This window comes from Zingiber officinale, chromosome 4A, assembly GCF_018446385.1.
Source record: "Zingiber officinale cultivar Zhangliang chromosome 4A, Zo_v1.1, whole genome shotgun sequence".
Classification (NCBI taxonomy): Eukaryota; Viridiplantae; Streptophyta; class Magnoliopsida; order Zingiberales; family Zingiberaceae; genus Zingiber; species Zingiber officinale.
The window spans coordinates 125,590,340-125,612,167 of record NC_055992.1 but is presented as its reverse complement, the minus strand read 5'-3'; the positions used below and the strand labels follow the sequence as shown (position 1 = coordinate 125,612,167).

Here is a 21,828-nt window from a genome sequence, read left to right as displayed (position 1 = left end):
TGATCGGTTGACCGAATGTGGAAATTGGTCGACCGAACAATCGCTACATTAATGAGGCATTAAGTGTGAATCTTGGCGAACAGAGAAATTCACTGTTCGTTCGATCGATCGAACAAGGTGATTGGTCGACCAAACCATTAAATATCATCAATACCTGAAGATCAGATCTCAACGAAGAAGGAAGAGAGTGAGTTCGATCGACTAAACCCAAGGATCAGTCGACCGAATGTTGATGATTCTTATAAAAGGATCTCAAGGTCCGAGGATAAAAAATGAATCAATTTCACCAGTTCATCTATGCGCAAAGCTACTTGTGCTACTACTCTACTTCTCATCTTCAAGCAAGCTGCTGCGTCGTTCAAGTGTCGACTGAGCTTCATCTTCCACTTTTGTCGGTATATTTATTTAAGCTTGCTTTGTAATTAAATTGAAAAGAAGATAGTAGGTTGTTACTATCTTCTACTTGCATTTGTGTGTATTGCTTCTTTCCTAATATTTTGGAAAGAAGAATCATAGTGCATTGCCCAATGGTGCAGTCAACGATCACAAGTATTAGAGTAGGAGTCGATGTAGGCTCCGAACCGAGTAACCACCTGAGTCGTCTATTTTAATTTTCGCTACTTACTTTGATTGGTTTTACGATATGAAAAGAAAATTTTGTAAAGAGCGATATTCATCCCCCCCTTCTCACTTTCTATCGATCTTTCATCAAGGAACCAACTAACTTGGCCAACTCATCTACCTTTTGGTTCTATGCTCTAGGAATCTTCTACAAAGGGAAGACTTAGAGGAGTGAATTCTAAGCAAAGGGAAAACTTTAGGGGAGGTAGCCCTAAATAATGAGAAGTCTTGGAGAAGTGAATTCCTAACAAGTTTGGCCGAAAATTTGCTTATTAACAACGTTTAAAGAATTAAACATTGTTAATGTGTGGGTATTATAACACTCATCCATATTGGTTTGTAACACCATTTAAATGTTATAAAACACACACATATTAACACTAATGTGGATGTTGTTATAACACTCACATATATGTTATCGAGTCAAACTTTAAGTACCCCGGGTTAGTTTTGATGATCAATTGAGTTAAGTTAGGTCCTATGTGTTTTGATGTCTTGTGTATGAGTGTGCAGAAACTTAGAAACACAAGAAGTAGAGCAAGAAGGATGGCACAAGAAGAAAGTCAACATGATCGATGCATCGGAGAGACAAAGAGCTATGGAAGAGTACATCGATGGAGCAAGAAGGACGTGTGTGGTGCGTCCAAGGGTCGGGAGGTCGGTAGAAAGTCTGCTAGAGGAGAATACCAAAATTGGATTCAGATGAGCTCAACTATGGACTGCCAGAGTATCACCCAAGAAAACGAAGTCAGAAAATAGTCAACTTGAAAGTTGATCAATCGAGGCACCTCCGATTGACTGGAGGTGCCATACTAGTTCGAAGACCTGAAGCGCGGCAGTTGATTGGAGGCGCCTCAATTCAACCTAGGCGCCTTCAATGAGCTAGAGCAATTGCCGAAGAGATAAGCTGTGGAATCAAATTCAATCGAACCGAGACGCCTTTAGCATGCCAGAATAGTTGAATGTTGGCAGCAATAAGGAAAAAAGTTTATCCGGTTGGAGGTGCCTTCGAAATATCACGTCAGCAACAATCACTTTTAACCAGCGGGCAATAAAGAACGCCTAGATCTAATTGGTAAAAAAAATGCACCTATTCTTAACTTCTGTATGTCTTTATGAGCTTTCAACTACTGTAAGGAGCTTCTCCGCCTCCGACTTTTTTCGTAAAAGGATTTTATTAGTGCACTACATTGCCTTAGATTAATAACCCACTCGATCGTAAACCAAATAAATCCTAAGTCCCTTTTTATTTAATGTTATTTATAACTAACTTCTAATGTGTCCTTACTAAATAAAAATCAAGAGAATTGGAATTTTCTTATTTGCGGGCTATTCACCCCCTGCTAGCAGGTCCACAAATCCTAACAAGTGGTATCATAGTTCAACCACTTTAGAAAGACTAATCGCCGACTAAAGCAACCAAGTATCCACCCATGAAGGTTTGAGGGAGAGTTAACGCTTTGGAAGTGAAAAATGGATATATATTTTAAAACTGACTTCAATATTTTACTAACTATAAAATATGATTTTTAAGTACCTAAGGACGAGAACGGAGAAAAAAGGAATAGCACTTCCGGAAAAAGAAATAGCAGACTGAGTTCTTGGCAAATGATAAAGTCAAGTTTCATCTCTGAGCATACTTTCACCTCGGAAAGTCAATTGGATCGGCGCCTACAACTCCACCAAAGAACTCTGGCAGAAGTTCTTGGAGCTTTATGAAAGAACCTTGGAGACCAAGTCGGATAGGCAAGATGTGCTCCGTAACAAACTCAACAACCTCCGATGGGAGAATGGAGAATCAATTGCTCAAATACACTCAAAACTCAAGGAGCTGATCATTGGACTCACCAACCTCAGAGAAATGATGTCAAATCAGGATTCCATCTAATATGCATTAAATGCATTTCCAAGAACCCCAGACTGAACATTAATAGTAGATTCCTATTACATCTCCAAGATTATCAAGTACTTTAGAAAGTTTGAGAAAAGATCAAAGGGTCAAGGCACAAGAATCTTAAAGTAACATGGACCGAGTCGTCATTAGAAGAGTTCAAGATGAAAGAATATGCCAGACTAGCACTATATGGTCAGCCACCAAGAAGAAAACGACGAAGCCAGATTGAAAGAGAACATCGATGAAAGGGGAGCATTCACTTGAGAGTTCGACACGTTAAGTGAGGTACGACTCTTATCCTCCGACAAGTTGTATGATGCAATAAAAACGCTATCTTGATTATTATGTAAATCTAAGAGTAAATTTCTTGAAATAAGAAAAGAAAAATTAATAGTAGAAACAAAATTAGAAAATACATGTTTAAAGATAGAAAAAGTTGAGAATGAAAATTAAAAAAAATAAAATATCAAATAGAAATGTTAAAATGGATTCTGAATACTCAAATTTAAATTTTTTTACATGTTCCACGTTTTAGATATTATAAAAGACTAAATTAGTATCTAAAAAATTATAAAGTTCAAATGGTAAAAGTGTCAAAATATGATATAAAAATATTTGATAAATTCGGTAGATAGAAATCTATTTTGAATTTCAAAATAGGTTCTAGACTATTAAATTATCTTTATTTTGCATGTTAGAAATAAATTTGATTTAATTATTAACATTATTGATAAAATTATTTTTCATATACTTTTTGTTCATTTTTATTTGTTTTAAATTTTTTATGATAAAAATATATTATCTATTAGCACAAAAAAATTTAAAATTTTTTGACTGTGAAATTTTGTTTATGCATTTTTTTTTTTTTGGAAAATTGAATTGTTAATAATTAAATTTTTTGGATATTAAATTTTTAAAAAAATGATTTTTTTATAGATAATTTTGAGTGTTCAGAAAAATTATCAAGTGAGTTAAAGTTGAAAACAATTTTCCAAATTTATTTTTAAAAACACATATTTCAAAAATTATCAAGTGAGTTAAAGTTGAAAACAATTTTCCAAATTTATTTTTAAAAACACATATTTCAAAAATTATCAAGTGAGTTTGATGTTGAGGTAGTCACCCCCGGCAAGCCGTCCTTTTTTCTTATTTTTTTCTTTCTTCCTCTGTAATTTTCTTTCTCACGTCGTTGTCTACCCAAGCTACAGCCCGGGTAGCCATGAACGTGGCTCCGCTACATTGCTACTGCAAGTAACATTGTTCATAGTTTATGAAAATCTTCTTCATTTCATATGGTAAAGTGATACCCTTCACTTACTTTGGTTATCTCGAGCAAAAATAGTCGAATGCCATCGTTACTCTCACATATATATTTCTGATAAAACCACAAGATATGTGATCGTCCTTTATTTTATATCGATTGATCATCGATTCATCTATAACATATTGGAACTATCACAAGATAAATTTGATAATGATCATCAACATTCAGGATCACATTTTGGACAGACTGCCAGGCAATTTTCCTCAGTAGGGAAGCACGGGGAATCAGGTAGAGTCCTGCAACAGTAGCAATTATAGCCATCACAATCTTCAATCTCACAGAAAATGAGTTCTAGCTTGCTATAGTTCCTGCCCGCCACATCCAGCAGATTCCGAGCTACAAAATTAACATTAGTCATGAGCTGTTAGTTTAGCTACAAAATTAACTATTTAGATCAAAACTCAAGTAAAAAATTGAATGTTCTTGATGGAAATAGTTGATAGCTAAGTTTAGCATTTCAATTAGGAACAAAAAGAAAATAGGCTTAAAAAAAATATTAATTCATCAAATAGGATGTATACTTGCATTGAATTAGTGTGAAAATGTTGAGGAGGACAAGGAGAGTGACCATGGAGCGCATGGTAGTCATCTCTTGACTTGGATATGTTTGCATAGATAGATATAAGGCCTATTTATACTTCTTCTTTTTTTTTTGAGTTTGAAATCATCATAAAATTATGCATGGTATTGAAATATTTTCTTAGCATTTTTTAGATTTTTGCCAAAAATGCAATGTGTTAATAACTTTATTGACTTAATTTGTAGATATAGTGATTTCCTTTCCTTCTTTAGAAAGATTATTGGTTACAAGGATCAGCATTTTTTTAAATTTATTACATAAAATATTTATTATTAATTTCAATTAATGGGACAATATTTGCTGCAGAAATAGACCAGGGTGAGAGAAGGAAAATTTTTCTTAATGACTTTTTTCCTGAGTTTTTTATTAACTTACTGGATCTTTAATAACCAATTCTAAATTAATCTGATAAAGTTTAAAATTAAGTTAAGTTTTTTTTCTATTCTCATAGAAAACAAACTTTTTATCCTTATCAAATCATAGACATATCAATCTATCTGTATCAATTATTCTGATATAACTTGAGGTATAGGGATGTAATCGAACCGAGTTAAACCGAACAATAAGAGGCTCAAGTTCCGGCTCGATTTGTTATCTCTAAACTCGAGCTTAGCTCAAATTCAATTCGAGCTTTAGTTCTTAAGCTCGAGCTCGGCTTATAATAAAATTAAATAGCTCGAGCTCAGCTCAAGTTCGGCTCAAAAAAATCTCATTTAAAAATTAAACAATCTTAGTTTAAGCTCGTTAAGATAATTAGCTATAATAATTAATAATATATATATATATATATAATAAGATAAACGAGCCTCTTAACGAACACGTTCATGAGCCTCTCAACGAACATGTTCGCGAGCTCACGAACCAAATACTGTTAAGTTCGAGCTCAGCTCGATAATGTTTTCAAGCTCGAAATCAGGCTTGAGCTCGGCTCATTAACTTAATCGAATGAACTCAAACAAATTTTTTTTCGAACTGAGACCCGAATAGCTCGCGAGCAGCTTGGGTCGTTTACACCCCTAATTAAAGTGTAATTAATAAACTAATTTATACTATCTGCATCGCTTCTCACCGCCTCAATCCTCATCAATTCTTCATCCTTCTCTCCTCCCCTCTACCTCCCCAATTTTTTACTACATCTTTCCCCTTCTTATCATTTTATATCAAAACGCATCAATCCATCCGTTACGGCTCTTCTACATATCGATATAGCCGTATCAACCCATAATTTTTTTGTTTCAATCTCATTGGAAAGCAGTGTTTTTTAAAGACCTACCTTCTTCCAGCAAAATGTAGAAGGACTATTTTTTCTTCATTGAGATGCTCGAGCATACTTCCTGGCCTACCGCATGGCGATCTGACCTCCCCCCGCTTCTTAATCTAGGAAACTTCAAACTTGACCCTGTCTTTGTTTGCTTCTTGAAGAAAATAGGCAGAGTGCAATTCAGGACTCCCAAGTTGTTGTAGGAAAGACTGTTATATCTGTTTGGGCTAAGTCCTATCCAAGCGAAACTCCGCTGCTCTTTTAGTAAGGCTTACAAGTTGGTCCATTATGTTATCACTAACTAAGGGTTCTCTCGTTTCATGTAGTCGAAGCTTTCTACAAGGGCATGGCCTTTGAGCGTATCCAACTATAGGTGGACGCACTACACCAAAAGGAGCAGATGTTTTTGACCGAGCGGGCCCAGCAATAGGTCGGTCCTTCTGGCGAGGCGTCTGGTAGCCATGCGATTGGTCCTAGTAAAACGGTCTCACAAGAAGCCATACTGATCGGGCCTCTCCTTGCGTCCGAGGGTTCTTCTGAGGAGAAGCCACTGAAGAGGAGGTGTTAGAGCCGTAGGCACGTCCTTTCTACTCAAGCTCCTAGGGAACCCTCATATCCCGTTCTTGTCTCCTCGCCCCACCTAACGCTCGTCCAAGAAATGACCCAGACGCTCGACCAAAGGTTAGATAGTTAAGGACCAATGGTAGATAAGTATTTTTAACTAAACTTGTATTACTACTATTTTTTAAAATTCTTAACTTAATTAGTTTCCTAACATAAGTTAACTTAATCCTTGATTTTTCTAACCTAACCAACTATCCCCTCCCCTTTGGCATACATAAAAAAATAAATGCATAAAGCATAAATTATTAAGTAAAGGTTTTAGCAAAAAAGATTTTGCAGTCTTAGTTCTTCAAGCAAGTTTCAAATAATTATATCAAGTATTTCAAAGAATTTTGAAAAAAAAATAAGGTTTTGAAAACCAACTACTTAAAAAAATTACAAGTGATGCTTTTAAATAAAAACTTGATAAGGGAAAAACCTAGGTTCATTTGAGAGAAGTAAATATTTTCAAGAAAAATTTTGCAAGTGTTTTTGCAGAACTTTTCTTGTAAGTTTTCAAATATTTCAAAAGTAATAATTTTTTAAAATATTTAGAGCTATATTTCAAAATAATTTCTAAAGTGTCTTTGCAAAACATTTTCAATGAAATTTCTAACCAAGTTTTTAAAGTAATTTTCAAAATAGATTTCAAAATATGATTTTGAATATAAACTTTTCAGATGATGTAGTATTTTAAAACATTTTTTTCAAGGTAATTTTTCAAAAGATGTTCTGATAATTTGTTTCTAAAACTTTTATAAAAAATTTTAAAAAAATCTTTTGAGAAAAGTAAATATGTTTAAAGTAATTTCAAAGAAAAATTCAAAGTATTTTTAAAGAAATAATTTTTTAAACTAATTTATAAAGGTTTTTTTTAAAAAAAAACAAAGAAAAATTTTCAAAGTAAGAAAGATTTTTAAAGTGGAAAGAAAAAAATAAAATCATTTTTAAATTGTCAAAACAAATCCTCCCCCTTAATCAGATAACATAGTTTGAAAAAGAATTATTCAATTACCAATATCTTTAGTACATATCTAATTGTTAGTTACTAACTAACTATACAGAGGATAGCAGTATTCACTTGGTTAGTCAAGTTAAGCAAGATTTGATCCAATTTGTTATTCACTAAGAAGGATTGCTTAGCTTGATCGCTCTATTTTGGTATTTTATACTCAGACTTATGTTGATACGCAAATATCTGTTGGGGTTGCAAGGTTGCAAATATAGTCCCACATTGAAAACACATGGGAAAGATCATGGGTTTATAAGAGAAAGATATCTCCATTGGCATGAGGCCTTTTGGGTAGAGCCCAAGAGTAAAACCATGAGCACTTAGGCCCAAAGCGGGCAATATCATACAATTGTGGAGATATCTAAATTATTTTCGATCCTACAATTGGTATCAGAGCTCGGACTGTCAGAAGGTTTAACCGCCGATTGTGCACAAGAGCTATGGTCTAATTGAACCATGTGGGTACAATATTGACCTCGAACAAAGAAAGTGAGGGCTCCTATGTTTGGATCAAGAAGATCAGATACCAAGCAGAAAATCCTAGTTGCGGCTAGGCAAAGAAGTCCTAGTAGGTCGGATGGACCGAGGGGCAGGAAGACTTGGTGGGTCGAGGATCGAACGTGGGAAATCTATGGTCCTTTGTTTGAGGGGGGATTGTTGGGTTTGCAAGGTTGCAAATATAGTCCCACATTGAAAACACATGGGAAAGATCATAGGTTTATAAGAGAAAGATATCTTCATTGGCATGAGACCTTTTGGGTAGAGCCCAAGATCAAAATCATGAGGGCTTAGGCCCAAAGTGGACAATATCATACAATTGTGGAGATATCTAAATTCTTTTCGATCCTACAATATCAACATCTGAAGTTCAAGCAAAAGGCCTACGCATCCCACATCATTCTATGTTTTTTAATACACAATTAAGGTAGACCTAGTGTGTTTGTGAGATACTCATTTCCTAGATCTATAGGATCATGCTTTCTATGGATTTAATCTAGACTAAAACTAAAACAATTTTGCAACACTAGAGAAACAGAAATTTTTAGAAAACATAACTAAATAATTTTCCTATAATTTGTAAATCATTTGAAAATTTGTTTGATATTAAAAGTCCTAGTCTATCGTGCACATTCCTAGTCATCTTCGTAAATTACTGAATTCAGATTCTAGCAGTGGTTTGGTGAAAATGTCAGCCAAATTTAACTTTCACTCAACATAGTTGAGTTTAATGTCTCCTTTGGCGACGTGATCTCTAATAAAGTAATGTTTTATTTCAATATGTTTAGTTCTTGAATGATACACTGGATTTTTTGTTAAGTTGATTGAACTGATATTATCAATATGGATTTTTACATTTTTATATTCTAAGTTAAAGTCTTTTAATGTGTGCATCATCCATAACAGTTGTGCTACACACTCACCCATAGCTATGAACTCGGCTTCAGTAGTAGAGAAAGCAACATAGTATTATTTTCTACTAAACCAGCTGACAAATGATGATCCAAGTAATTGACATCCACCACTTGTACTTTTACGATCTAGTTTACAACCGGCATAATCGGAGTCTGAGTAGCCTATTAGTTTAAAATTAGGTGTTCTAGGATACCAAATTCCTACATTCGGTGTTCCTTTTAAATATCTAAAAATTCTTTGTACATTAGTTAAGTGGGATTCCTTAGCACAGGTTTGATATCTAACACACATACTAACTAAAAATAAGATATCAAGTCGACTTGCAATCAAGTATAAAAAACTGCCTATGACACTCCTATAATATTTTAGGTCTACGGTTTTTCCATTTGGATCATTATCTAAGGTTGTGTTAGTTGTCATTGGTGTTTTTATTTTTTTAGTATTTTTAATTCCAAATTTTTTAAGTAATTCTTTGATGTATTTTTATTGGTAGACATAATTTCCTTCATTAATTTATTTAATCTGTAATCCAAAAAAGTAAGTTAGTTTACCTACTAGGCTCATTTCAAATTCTTGTTTCATTAAAGTTATAAATTCTTATAAAAATTCTAAGTTGGTTGAACCAAAAATTATGTCGTCTACATACACTTGGGTTATAAAGATATCTTGTTTGACTAATTTTACAAATAGAGTTGGATCAATTTAACCTTGATTGAACCCTTTGGAGATTAGGTAGGAGGTCAGCCGTTCATATCAGGCCCTAGGTGCTTGTTTAAGACCATACAAGGCTTTCTTAAGTTTAAAGACATGGTCAGGATGATCTATACTTTCAAACTGTAGTGGTTAACTTATATAAACCTCTTTTTTTATTAGCCCATTTAAGAAGGCGGATTTAACATCCATTTGATAAAGCTTAAATCCTTTATAGGTTGTATAGCTCAGTAACATTCTAATAGACTCAAATCTGGCTACTGGAGAATACGTTTCATCATAGGCAAGTCCCTCTACTTGACTAACCCCTTTAGCTAATAGTCTAGCCTTGTTTCTAATAATTTCTCCATTTTCACTTAGTTTATTTCTGAATATTCATTTTGTTTCTATTACGTTTTTATTATCAGGTAGTGGTACTAAGTCTTAGACTTTATTTCTCTCAAATTAGATCAGTTCTTCCTGCATGGCTATAATCCAGTCTGGGTCAAGTAGGGATTCTTCTATAGTTTTGGGTTTAATTTTAGAGATTAAGGATATTTGACTTAGGTTTCTGAATGATGATCTAGTTTGAACTTTTAGGTATGGGTCACCTATTATTTGTTCAATTGGTTGGTCTGAGTTGACTCTTATTATTCTAAGTTGTGTTTGTTCTTGTGGTTGATTTTGGTCAACTTCATATTCGTCTATTGGATTTTCACTTGCTCCCCCTAGATTAGTGCTCGCTCTAGCAAAATCAATTGGTTGGTATTGAGGTTGAGTTGAGTTAAGTTTTTTGAAGTTAGTAATTTCATCAAATTTTACATTGGTTATTTCCACAATTCTTAGAGTGGTTTTATTTTAAACTCTATATCCTCTACTATTTAGGGAATACCCTACAAAGATTCCATTTTCTATTTTTAAAGTAAATTTTTTCAAATATTCTCTTGTGTTTAATATGTAAACATGACACCCAAATACATTAAAGTATTTTATATTAGGTAATTTATTATAGTAAATTTCAAATGGAATTTTATTATATTTTTATTTATTGTTGTTCTATTTTGTACATAGCAAGCTGTACTAACAGCTTCTGCTCAGAGATATTTTGGTAATTGGTATTCATTAAATATTGTTCAAGCAGCTTCTTAGAGAGTTCTATTTTTTCTTTCTACTATTCCATTTTGTTGAGAGGTATTTGGACATGAGAATTCTTGATGGTACTCATTTTCTAAGCATAATTTAGTAAACCTATTATTTTTAAATTCTCCACCATTATCACTCCTAATTCTTTTGATTTTTTAGTCTTTTTCATTTTCAGTTTATTTATAAAAATTACTAAATATTTTAAATGTTTCATCTTTATTTTTTAAAAATTTTACCCAAGTGAATCTTAGTCAGTCGGACTTGCAGCCTCCTTCGACTAGACTTGAAGGGAAGGCACGTGATCCAGCGGTAAGGATCACATAATAAGGGGTCAACGGCACGGGAGAGTCAAAGTCCCGGCTGAGCGGGGTGGGGAAGTCGCCTGGCCGACCGGCCAGAGTAAATCCCGGGCCGGCGCATGGATAGCTCGACCTGGGGTCGAGCTTCCGACGCTCACAAGCTCCCTTATAGAAGAACCACCGTGCCGAGCGACCGATCCACTCAGTCGAACCGCGGATCAACCAGATCGTACTCCCGTCCGAGTATTTGACCGAGCGGCCTTCTCGCCCGGTCCGATGTGCATACACATCCAAGCGCCCTGGAGGCCGAGCGTGCATTCCGTCCGGCCCAGTAAGAGACAAAAGACTTAGAAGATGACGAAAAGGACAGCTAGGGATATCATTCTCGAGACACCTGCCGCCGACAAATAGCATGGTCGGCGGTCGGGCCGTACCGAGGATCGTACGGTGGAAGTTTCCATTATCGTGGCAGAGATATGCTCGGACAGTTACGGTATGGCATCAGGCACACTTTTCTGACACAACCATTCTGAGGTATGCTTTGAGGAACGTGCACGCCTCGGAAAGTGTGCACACGCCTCTCCGGGGTCCTATATAAAGACCCCCGGACTTCGACGGAGGTATGTTTTTTCTCATCTACTGTAGCCACAGTCTCACTATTCTACCTCTGCTTCATCTCGTCGTTGCCTGACTTGAGCGTCGGAGGGTCGTCGCCGGGAACCCCTTCCTGGCCCGCCTTTGTTGCAGGTTCACCGGAGGTCCACGTCATTGCGAAGATCACCCGAAGGCAGCAGAGAGCATCATGTCCCCAGTTTTCATCGACTCAACGCTCAGACAGGATCATTAAGTATTGTTCAAGCAACTTCTTAGAGAGTTCTATTTTTCCTTTCTACTATTCCATTCTGTTGAGAGGTATTTGGACATGAGAATTCTTGATGGTACCCATTTTCTAAGCATAATTTAGTAAACCTATTATTTTTAAATTCTTCACCATTATCACTCCTAATTCTTATGATTTTTGAGTCTTTTTCATTTTCAGTTTATTTATAAAAATTACTAAATATTTTAAATGTTTCATCTTTATTTTTTAAAAATTTTACCCAAGTGAATATTGAGTAATCATCAATTATTACTAGACAATATAAATTTTCCATTAATAGATTTTATCCCATGTAAGTCAAATAAATTTAGATGTAACAATTCGTGTTGAATTTGTTTGAATCTGATTAGTTGGTGTGTGGGTTGATTTGGTCTGTTTTTCTTGTTGACAGACATTACAAATTGTTGATTCTAAGTTAGGTAGTTTTGGTACTCCTCTAACTAAGTCATTTAGTTTAGTGAGGTTTCTAAAGTTAGTATGATACATTCTCCTATGCCACAGCCATATTTCCTCTTTTTGTGTCAAGTGACACTTTAGTGAGGAGTTGGCTAAGTTAATTATGTAAATATTATTATTCCTAAGTCTTTTCAATTTTATTGTAGGGACTTTGATATGTTTAATTAAGCATTCAGTGAATATAAACCTAACCTTAAATTTAAAATCACATAATTAACTAACACTTAGTAGGTTAAATTTGAAATTTTCAACAAGGAGTAGTTTATTAATATTAAAATTAGATTCTAATTCAATATTACCTATTCCAATTACCTTCAGTTTGTTATTGTTTCCAAAGGCAATTACCCCTAGTCTTTTGAAAGTCAACTTTGTGAACATTGTTTGATCCCCGGTCATGTGTCGGGAGAAACCACTATCCAATATCCATTTAAAATCCTAAAAATTAGAAGAAATAAACTTTTAGCTCAAGTGTGAATTTTAAATTAATTTGTTTTAATTTAAATTTTATTTTTATTCATCTTACCCAGTCTAAGTTTTCAGACAAGGGGATTCTATGATTTTGTGAGATGAATTAAGTTAAATTTTTAGGGTTTGGTTTAACTTGCGTTAGATTCAAATTTAGCTTTGGGTTCAACAAATAGACATTTTTTGGATAAACTTCTAAACTGTGGTGAATCACCTGGACATCATTAGAGTAACCATGTTTTCGAGGTTTTTCAAATAGTCCTATCCACTGAACTTAATAACAAAACTTTAGTCTAACTAGCTAGGATTCGTAGATGGTAACTTCAGTTAGTTCCACTAAACCAAATGCACCAGGTCAAAGTCATATCTTCCTAGACATACATAGACAAAGTTTTCCTAACCTACTATCATTCAAAACTTCTTCAGTGTTGTTTTTCAAATTAAACTTTTGTCCCTTTTTAACTTAATCTTAATTACCCAGCCAAGTAAACTATTATTTTAGAGGTGTCAGCTAATTTAGAATCTCCTCCTAAATTATTAAACTTTTAGGTTTAGGTTTTAGGCTTATATCGATTATTTTTTTAATTATAATAAATTTGATGGTAATTTAAATTAGCCTTGTAATTATTTAATTTAAATTTATTTGAGTTTGAATTGTTTGACTTCATTTTACGAGTTAATTTATTTGATTTTATTTCATTCTTTAGTTTGGAATTTAGCTTTGAAGGTTATTTTGGCTTAGTTTTGAGTTAATAGGTTTAGTTGGATTTGATTTTAGATAATGAATTTCATTTTTAGATACATAAAATTGACTGAGTCCTACTTGCGTAGTTAGGCACGCTTTCGAAACCCAAGCTTTAGTTAGGTTTTTGTTTTGGCTTATAAGTGATATAAAAGTTTTGTTTGTTGAGCTGGACTTGTATCTGAGCTCGGACTTATTGTATATAGTTTTTTGAGTTTTAAGAATTAAATCTAAATTTTTTGATTTAGTGGTGAAATTTTCTAATAATCCTTTGAGTTTATTGATTTCACTTTTTAAATTTGTATTTTCCTCCTCAAGTTTATTTTCAATTTATTCTTTGAGACGTTGATTTTCCTCAAGAAGTGATTCAGTTTGTTTTTCATGTTTAATTATTTTTTATTCAAACATGCAATTATTATAAAAAATTTAGAGGTTAAGATATAAGATACCTCGTTTGAACCTTCGAAAACGAGTGTGGACTCATGGCTTGATTCGTCTTCATATTCATCATCTTGCTCTGACTCGCTTTCTAATTCTGGTCCGGTTGCTATCAGTGCGAGGTAGTTGTGATGTTTCTGATCTTCAACATCCGATTCTTCTGAAGATGATTCGTCCCACGTCGCCTTGAGTGCCTTCTTACTTCTAGTTGTTTTGGGTTTGTCGTCTTTCATCTTCGGACACTGGTGCTTGTAGTGTCCTTTGTTGTTACACCCGTAGCATGTGATCTTTGCCTTTGTGTCATTTGATTTGATCACTTTTTGTAGGTCCTTCTTTGAGAAATTGTTCTTTATTCTTATGAATATTTTTCTGACCATGTTCATGAGTTGTTCTTCTTTCTCTTCTGAACCAGATTCAAATTCTGGTTTCGATTTGTTCTTGTGTTTGGTTTCTTTTGAGGAACCTGCAAAGAGTGCAATACCTTTTTCAACCTGCTTTGAGTTAATCTGTTCATGGAGTTCAAGTTCACAAAATAACTCATCAAGTTTTAATTTAGATAAATTTCTCAAAATTTTGTAAGCGCCCACGATGGATGCTCATAGTGCATTTCGAGAAAATGCGTTTAAAGCATACCTTATCAAATCTCGGTTCTCTATCTAATGGTCGATTGTATGAAGCCCGTTGAGGATGTCATTTATCCTCGCGTATAATTGACTAACAGATTCTCCTTCTTAAATTTTTATGTTAAATAATTTATTTAAAAATAAGTTCCTTTTTGTTACCTTTGTGTCGTTGGTTCCCTCGTGTAATTCTATGAGTTTGTCCCATAACTCCTTCGCGTTTTTGTGTGGGCCGACGCGATTCAGTTCTTCCTTCGTTAGCCCACAATGGATTGTGTGGAGAACTTTGAAGTCAATTTTGGCCCTTTTCTTCATCTCCGGATTCCAATTTTTCAGGTCCATTGGAATTTCGGTGTTGTGGTCGACTGGAGCCTTGTATCCTTTGGTGACTCTGAACCATTGGTCGAAGTCAGTCTTCAAGTATACCTCCTATTTCTTCTAATATGGGAAATTGTCATCGTTAAAGAGGGGAGGGCATACGGTACTGTATCCTTTTTTGTCCCAAGACTAGGTTTTGGATTAGTAGTATGAAAGAAAAATAAGAGTATTAAGGCTCGATTGGTGTTACACCAAATCAGAGGAGTTTGCAACGAAAAATTTATCTAAAGAGGTAATTATATCCGTTTAGATTTTATCGAGAAAGCTCAAAAAATGAAAGATAAGTATTAAAAGCAAGAAAAAAATCACCCCCTTTGCCTAATTGGTGGTTGTACCAATTCAGAGTAGTACTTGCTCTAATATCACTTGTAGGACCGGAAAGACACTAGAGAGGGGTGAATAGCGTTCGTCAAAAATTGAAAGTGAGCGAATTAAAAATAAATACATAGCAGAAGAATAAAAAAACAATGCTAACAAACTAAGTTTTACTTGGTTTGAAATCTTCGATGACTCCTACTCCAAGGCTCGCACTTATCGAGTACTTTCGTTGGGCAATCACTATCAATTCGCAAAAAGTATTACAAGAGTTGAGAACAAGAACTGAAAATAAAAGTTACCGACAAACAGAAAGGAAACAAAATGCAGTCTCTCATTCTGCAAACTTCGGAACAGTCTTTCAGTGTTGTTGGAGCCTTTTTGGAGCAACACGCAAGAGAAAAACTTGTAGTAGTTGTTGTTGGATCGAGATGCGCTAGAGGGGGGTGAATAACGCTCGTGGCTTTCACTATCGATTTCGTCGTCGGAAAACATTCGAGTAGATGCAACGGAAATAGAAAAAGAACAACATACGAACACAAGTTGTTTACTTGGTTCAGAGCCTGTGGCGACTCCTACTCCAAGGCCCACGCTCGTTGAGCGTTTACGTCGGGCAACACTTATAATCTCGTGAAATTGTTACAACTGTAAGTACAATTAAAAACAACTTAGATTTACCAACGATAATAGAAAAACTGAAGATTCGGAGCTCCGGGTCGTCGGTGTCAAGTCGCAGCTTTGTCGGAATGTTTCTAGAGCAGCTTGTTGCACAAGAGTAGCTTGGAATGTGTTAATCCAAGGGTGCTGCTCGAACCCCCTTTTATGCACTGTTGGAGGTGCCTCAAAGCTCCTTGAGGGCGCCTTCAACGAGCCGAGTCAGCCGCGTGAATCAGCGCTGACAGGTTCTCCTCTGATCCACCCGAAGGCGCCTCCATGTCAGTTCAAGGCGCCTCCATGTCAGTTCAAGGCGCCTCCAATCTGCGGTCCAAGGCGCCTCCAGCTTTGCCGCGCAGACTTCAGCTCCTTTGCACCCGAGGTGCCTCAAAGCTCCACGGAGGCGCCTCGGACACTATTCATCCAAGGCTTATCTTATTCCTGTTATACCTGCAAGTCATGTTAGTCCCAAAACAACAATATACCCCGCAGGACAATGTTAGCACATAAATAACAGTATGAATATAGAGTGTGGCAGTCATAGGACTGTCCGGGTCTAACTTCGGATCTCCGACTGGAAGCCCTAAGTCGACCCGACGCCTACTGTTCCCTCTGCGGGGAACGCGTCCTCACCTACTCCCCTCAGGAAAGATTACCTGATACCAATCCGGTCCTCCAGACTGACTGGACTTTCTGCCAAGGGTTGCCACCCCCTAGGACCTAGAGTTACCGCCCCCTAGGGTTTTTCTCCACCTAAGGTTACCAGCCCCTAGGACCTAAGGCTACCCCCCTTAGGATTTTCCTCCACCTAGGGTTACCATCCCCTAGGACATAGGGTTACCACCCCCTAAGGTTTTCCTTCACCTAGGGTTACCACCCCCTAGGACCTAAGGTTACCGTCCCCTAGGGTTTTCCTTCACCTAGGGTTACCACCCCTTAGGAACTAAGGTTACCACCCCTTAGGATTTTCACCTTGCCTAACCGCAACTAGGACTTTCCTGAAACCTTATTTAAGCACGTTAAATAACAAGGAATCTTAACTTTGAATCCCTTTGCCATTATCAAAATTTGGGTTCGATCGTCGGATATTTCCTGCACCAACAATTGTTGTTTTCAAGCTCCTAGTCGAAGGCCTTTAAATAGGCTCATTCCGAGCACCTGGAACCCCTCCGAGCACCTAGACCACGTGACTCAGCCAGTCGACACACTCCACATTGGCTTATGGATAAATTTTACGGTCCGAGCGCCTGGACCAACTCCGGGTGCCCGGATCACCAAGGCGCCCAAGGCACCCACCGGGCGAGACTGGTCTGAGAGCTCAGACCAGCTCCAGGCGCCCAGACCCCTTTTTTCAACTCCTTTTCCTACAAAAAAAAAAAGTTAGTCCTGGGCAACAAAAATATGTTCATCCAGCAAAACAGAGTTAGTACAACTCAGCAGATAGGAGTAGTAATTAAATCCTGTCTTCTTGAGATCAGGATCTAGTCAAGATCTCAACTTAAGTTTCCCAAATGAACCTAAGTTGGATCGATACCTATAGTTCCCTCAACAGGGAACACGTCCTCACTGGATCTCTCTTCCAGTTGCTTACCATCGCTTACCAACTACAATCACTTGACTTATGTTGCCCACCAGGTCTTCCTGCCAGTTATCAGGTCCGCAGACCCAACTGGACTTCGTCCGATTGTCAAGTCCCACGGACCCAACCGGACTTCCCGCCAAATATCGGGGCCTCGCAAACCTATCAGGACTTCGCACCAGCTATCATGTCTCATGAACCTAGCTGGATTTCAGTCTGGTGTCAGGTCCTTCAAACCAGTTAACTCTTGTACACTTGGTAGAAAGGTTAGACAAACAATACATCTAACTTTAACCTATTTGTCATACATCAAAACTGAATTATTAGTGTAACTTGCACCAATAATTTGTTCCATGTCTTAGACACTAGAACAACGTTTACTAACTAGCTCAGGAACTACACCTCTTGAATATAACCGGCCTCTAATAGCTTGCCCACCTCTGCTCGGATGATCTTGTTCTGATCAATTCTAAAATCTCTCTTCCTCCACTTAACTGGGCGGGCATCTAAGAAGACATGGAGTACATGCTCTATGATCGTGGGTGAGATGCTTGCGATTTCCTTGGGATCCCAAGTAAAAACATTATTGTTGTGTGTCAAGCACGCAACAAGTTTTTCTTTAAGTTTCGGGGATAGGCCAGCAACTATTTGGGTAGTGGCTTCCGGCTAGTCTGGTCGGATTTGGATCATCTCTTTTTCTTCATACACCAGCGTGGGTGGCACCTCCTGGATGGTGTTAACCTCCATTCTGTGGAGCTTTCGGGTGGTGTTAGCCTCCATTTTGACAACCTCCACGTAGCACTTGCGTGCTACTAGTTGATTCCCCTTAACCTCCCCTAACTGTCCATCTATGGGGAACTTTATTTTCTGACAGAAGGTTGAGACGACTATCCGGAATTCATTTAGGGTCGACCGACCCTAAATGACGTTGTAGGCTAAGGCTGTGTCTACGACTATAAAAGTCAATCGGCACGTCCTCATTAGAGGCTTCTATCCTAAGGATATAGCCAATTTTATTTGGTCAAACGGTTGAACCTCGTTGCGCATGAAGCCGTACAAGGGTGTCACCATGGGCTGAAGTTCGCTTAGTTCTATTTGCAGCTGCTCGAACACTTGTTTGAAGATTATGTTGACCGAGTTACTTGTGTCAATAAAAGTACGATGAATATTATAATTAGCTATTGCAATCTTAATTATTAAAGTGTTATCATGGGGCACTTCCACCTCCTCTAGATCCTTGGGCTCGAAACTAATCTCAAGCCCTTGCGCTTTCTCCCGGCTGCAGTCAACCACATGGATCTCCAACCTGTGAGCGTACGACTTCCTTGTTCGATTCGAGTCTCCGTCAGTCGGCCCTCCAATAATCATGCTAATATCACCTCGAGCGGCATTATTCCTATTTGCTTCTTACCGTGTAGGGGGTTTCTCCTCTCGACTCGAGCGGTGATCTGGGTCTGGTTTCCCTGAAGCAGGGGCGTCCTCTGACGTCGATCGATGCCTCAATAATCTCTCCTGGGTAGGTTGTTCGGCCGCTGGTAAGGTCGACGATCAGGGGATAACGAATGTCAACAATATCCTGGATGGGTGACCAGACGGTTTGCCCGATTGTAATGATAGATAATTTATTGTATCGTGGATCGTAGAACAATGATATGTGCAAAATTCAAGACACTCCACCTGATTAACCTCCACATATTATATAGCTTGAGGCCAGGGCTCGGGAGGACGAGGTTGAGGGCCCTCTTGGGCTCCCCTAACCTTTGGAGGCAGAGGCGGCACTCGGTGCTCGAGAACATATGCCCGAGTAGGTGTGGAGACTTCTTTTTTCCAAGTAGCATGTGCTTCCTCCACGTCGATTTACTCGGTTGTCCCCTGAGTAAATGGTCGAAGTACTTGGTCGGCCTCTTGGAGTCAGAAACCATTGTCGGTGAGCCCCTTGAACCTCTTGCTCAGCAGCCAGCAGCATATGAATCCCAATTTATCCCCTTACGGAATCCATGACACAATGCTATCGAATATGAAAAAGTTAACAAAAAAAAAAAACAAAAGATGAAAAACTCTATCCCTTGCACAGCATTGTTCCTAGAAAAATCTGGAAAAGCTGATGAGAATCACATTGCCAAATCTTGCGATTAACAGAGGTAACACGATCGAGCTAGCTAGAAAAACCCGATGAAAATCGAGCAGGGTCCTCCAAAAAAAAAAAATCTTTTCTCTCCCTCTGAAAAAGCTCGAACCCTAGGTGGCGGAATTGAATCGCGATAAGAAAGGGGAAAAAAACATCGGTAGAATGAGATTAACGGATCGCGATGCAACGATGAAAACAGAAAATGGAAATAGGAAACGATGGCGATGATTACCTCTGCGTCGAAGACGAAAAATTCGGCGACGAGAACGACGGGGCGATGCTAGCGATCGGTGCTCCGAACAGCGAGGTGAAGCGAAGTTGAACAATGCAGGAATGAATCATAATAATAGAAGAGATGGGATATGCCAGTCTTTTCAGTATTTGTTGAGCTTATTTCTGTAAATTTGGTTTTAACACAGAGGCAGTCAAGTGTGCTAGGCCCAAATTTTGCTAATGGAATTTTTGATGGGCTTTCCATATTGACCCAATAGGTGAGGACAATAATGAACAAAATTGTGTTCACACAATATTAAATTTATTTTCCATTTATAGCATAGAAATAATTTTCGTATTGATTTAACTTTTATAGAAAATTATTCTTGTCAATGTAAACTGTAGACGTATGTTAAGCTATGAGTTTAAAAGTAATAAAAGAATTATTTTTAAAAATTAAATTTTTATCAAATAGAAAATAAAAAGATCGCCCTTAATTTACTATATCATTAAAACAAAGTATCACTTTTTCAAAAATTAGATAAATAATGCTATCATTCCACACTAATTTTGACTAATTCAAAATTTTAAGTTAAAATTATTCATAAATAAATTTGTATCGAAACTTATTGCATCCAGTTGAGATGGCCGAGTTGGTCTAAGGCGCCAGATTAAGGTTCTGGTCCGAAAGGGCGTGGGTTCAAATCCCACTCTCAACATTAAATTAATTTACTTTTTTATAATCCTTTGCAAAAAAATCCGATTGCACATAAATATTACTATATCAGACCCGACTTTCACCGGGTCGGGTATGGAAACTGATCCGTTGACGCCATCTTCTCTTTTAGAAACTAATTAAATTCAATGACATAATTTTCTTATCGGAATTTTTTGTTTACTAAATCTAATCTTCAAATTTGTATTTATTTATTTATTTATTAGTCTATTCAATATTATCAAACCATAAACATATTATAAAAAAAACATTATCCACAACAATTTTGAGCACAAGGAAGTCTAACGCTAATCGAATTTCAACCATTTTATTCATTGCATCGAAGTCCTTTCTCTGTTTCCTTTGAGGTGTGGATCCAGAGGAAAGAAAGAAATTCAATGTGACAAAAAAAAATTACAGGAGAAAGAAAGAGAAAAAAAAAGGAAAGAAAAAATCTCAAAAAAAAAGGAAGGGAGAAAAAAAATCGATAATTTATTAAAAGGTGTATGTAGATATTTGAATTTAAAGTTCCTTTTTTATCTCGTAAATAGTTTCAATTTATTTATTGATATGAGTGTTATATATCAAAATTAAATAAATTACCAATTTTTTTGAACTATTTGGTTACTAACGTAGTGGTAAAAAGAATACCATGTTTTGTCCGGACTTTAAGCAATTTAGCTTTAACCATGTTAAAGGTCTCGCATTATTGGTTGATAGAGAATCAAAGTGGATTTACCAATAAATCACGAAATGCTATGGTTCTTGCATATAATTTCTTAATTTATTCAGAAGAAATTCGTCGAGATTGTACACTTTTTTACTATTTCCCCTATCCCTTATAAATACCATAAGTGCAGATGGATGGATCCATCCTATTCTGGAAATAAACAACTCGCACACACTCCCTTTCCAAAATAAATCAATACACCAAGCACTACACTTAGATTTATTGGATTTGTTGCTAAAATATCGGTATTAAACCCGAAACTTCCGGCGTATGGCCAGTGGCCCAAGTAAACGAAAGAATCAATTACATTTTTCATATATTCTCCTCTCTTTTCTTTTGGATAGGACTAACAAAGAACAGAGTTCTCTTTGTATCACTCCGATCGCCCTTTTTTTTATCGATTTCTTTTTTTTTTATTTCCACTTTATTTATTTAATGAGAATAAAAGAAATCTAGTAATTTCATTTGTTTTACGTTACTTTAACATTTATCCAAACATGTACCTTTTTAAATACATTTCCTATATTACCCTCATGATAATTTAACTTTTTCTACCGCTTTTTTCCACTATTTTTCTCTCTCTCTTCTTTCTCTTTACTTTTTTGTATCGGCATGCAGAAAAAAAAATATGAATAACAATAGTCCCTAAATCTTTTAATAACATTTTAATACATT

General features: G+C 36.5%; 1 long non-coding RNA gene and 1 other non-coding gene across 2 annotated transcripts; one reads left to right on the top strand and one right to left on the bottom strand.

Annotated features, from left to right (window-relative positions):
• Positions 1 to 18,963: 18,963 nt before the first annotated feature.
• Positions 18,964 to 19,824, bottom strand: LOC121973635. Its single transcript, XR_006109689.1, has 2 exons — positions 19,728 to 19,824; positions 18,964 to 19,375 (listed from the first exon to the last, which is right to left on the bottom strand). It is a non-coding gene; the product is annotated as an uncharacterized LOC121973635 (long non-coding RNA).
• A 522-nt stretch (positions 19,825 to 20,346) lies between these two features.
• Positions 20,347 to 20,427, top strand: TRNAL-AAG. Its single transcript has one exon. It is a non-coding gene; the product is annotated as a tRNA-Leu (tRNA).
• The last annotated feature ends 1,401 nt before the right edge of the window (positions 20,428 to 21,828 follow it).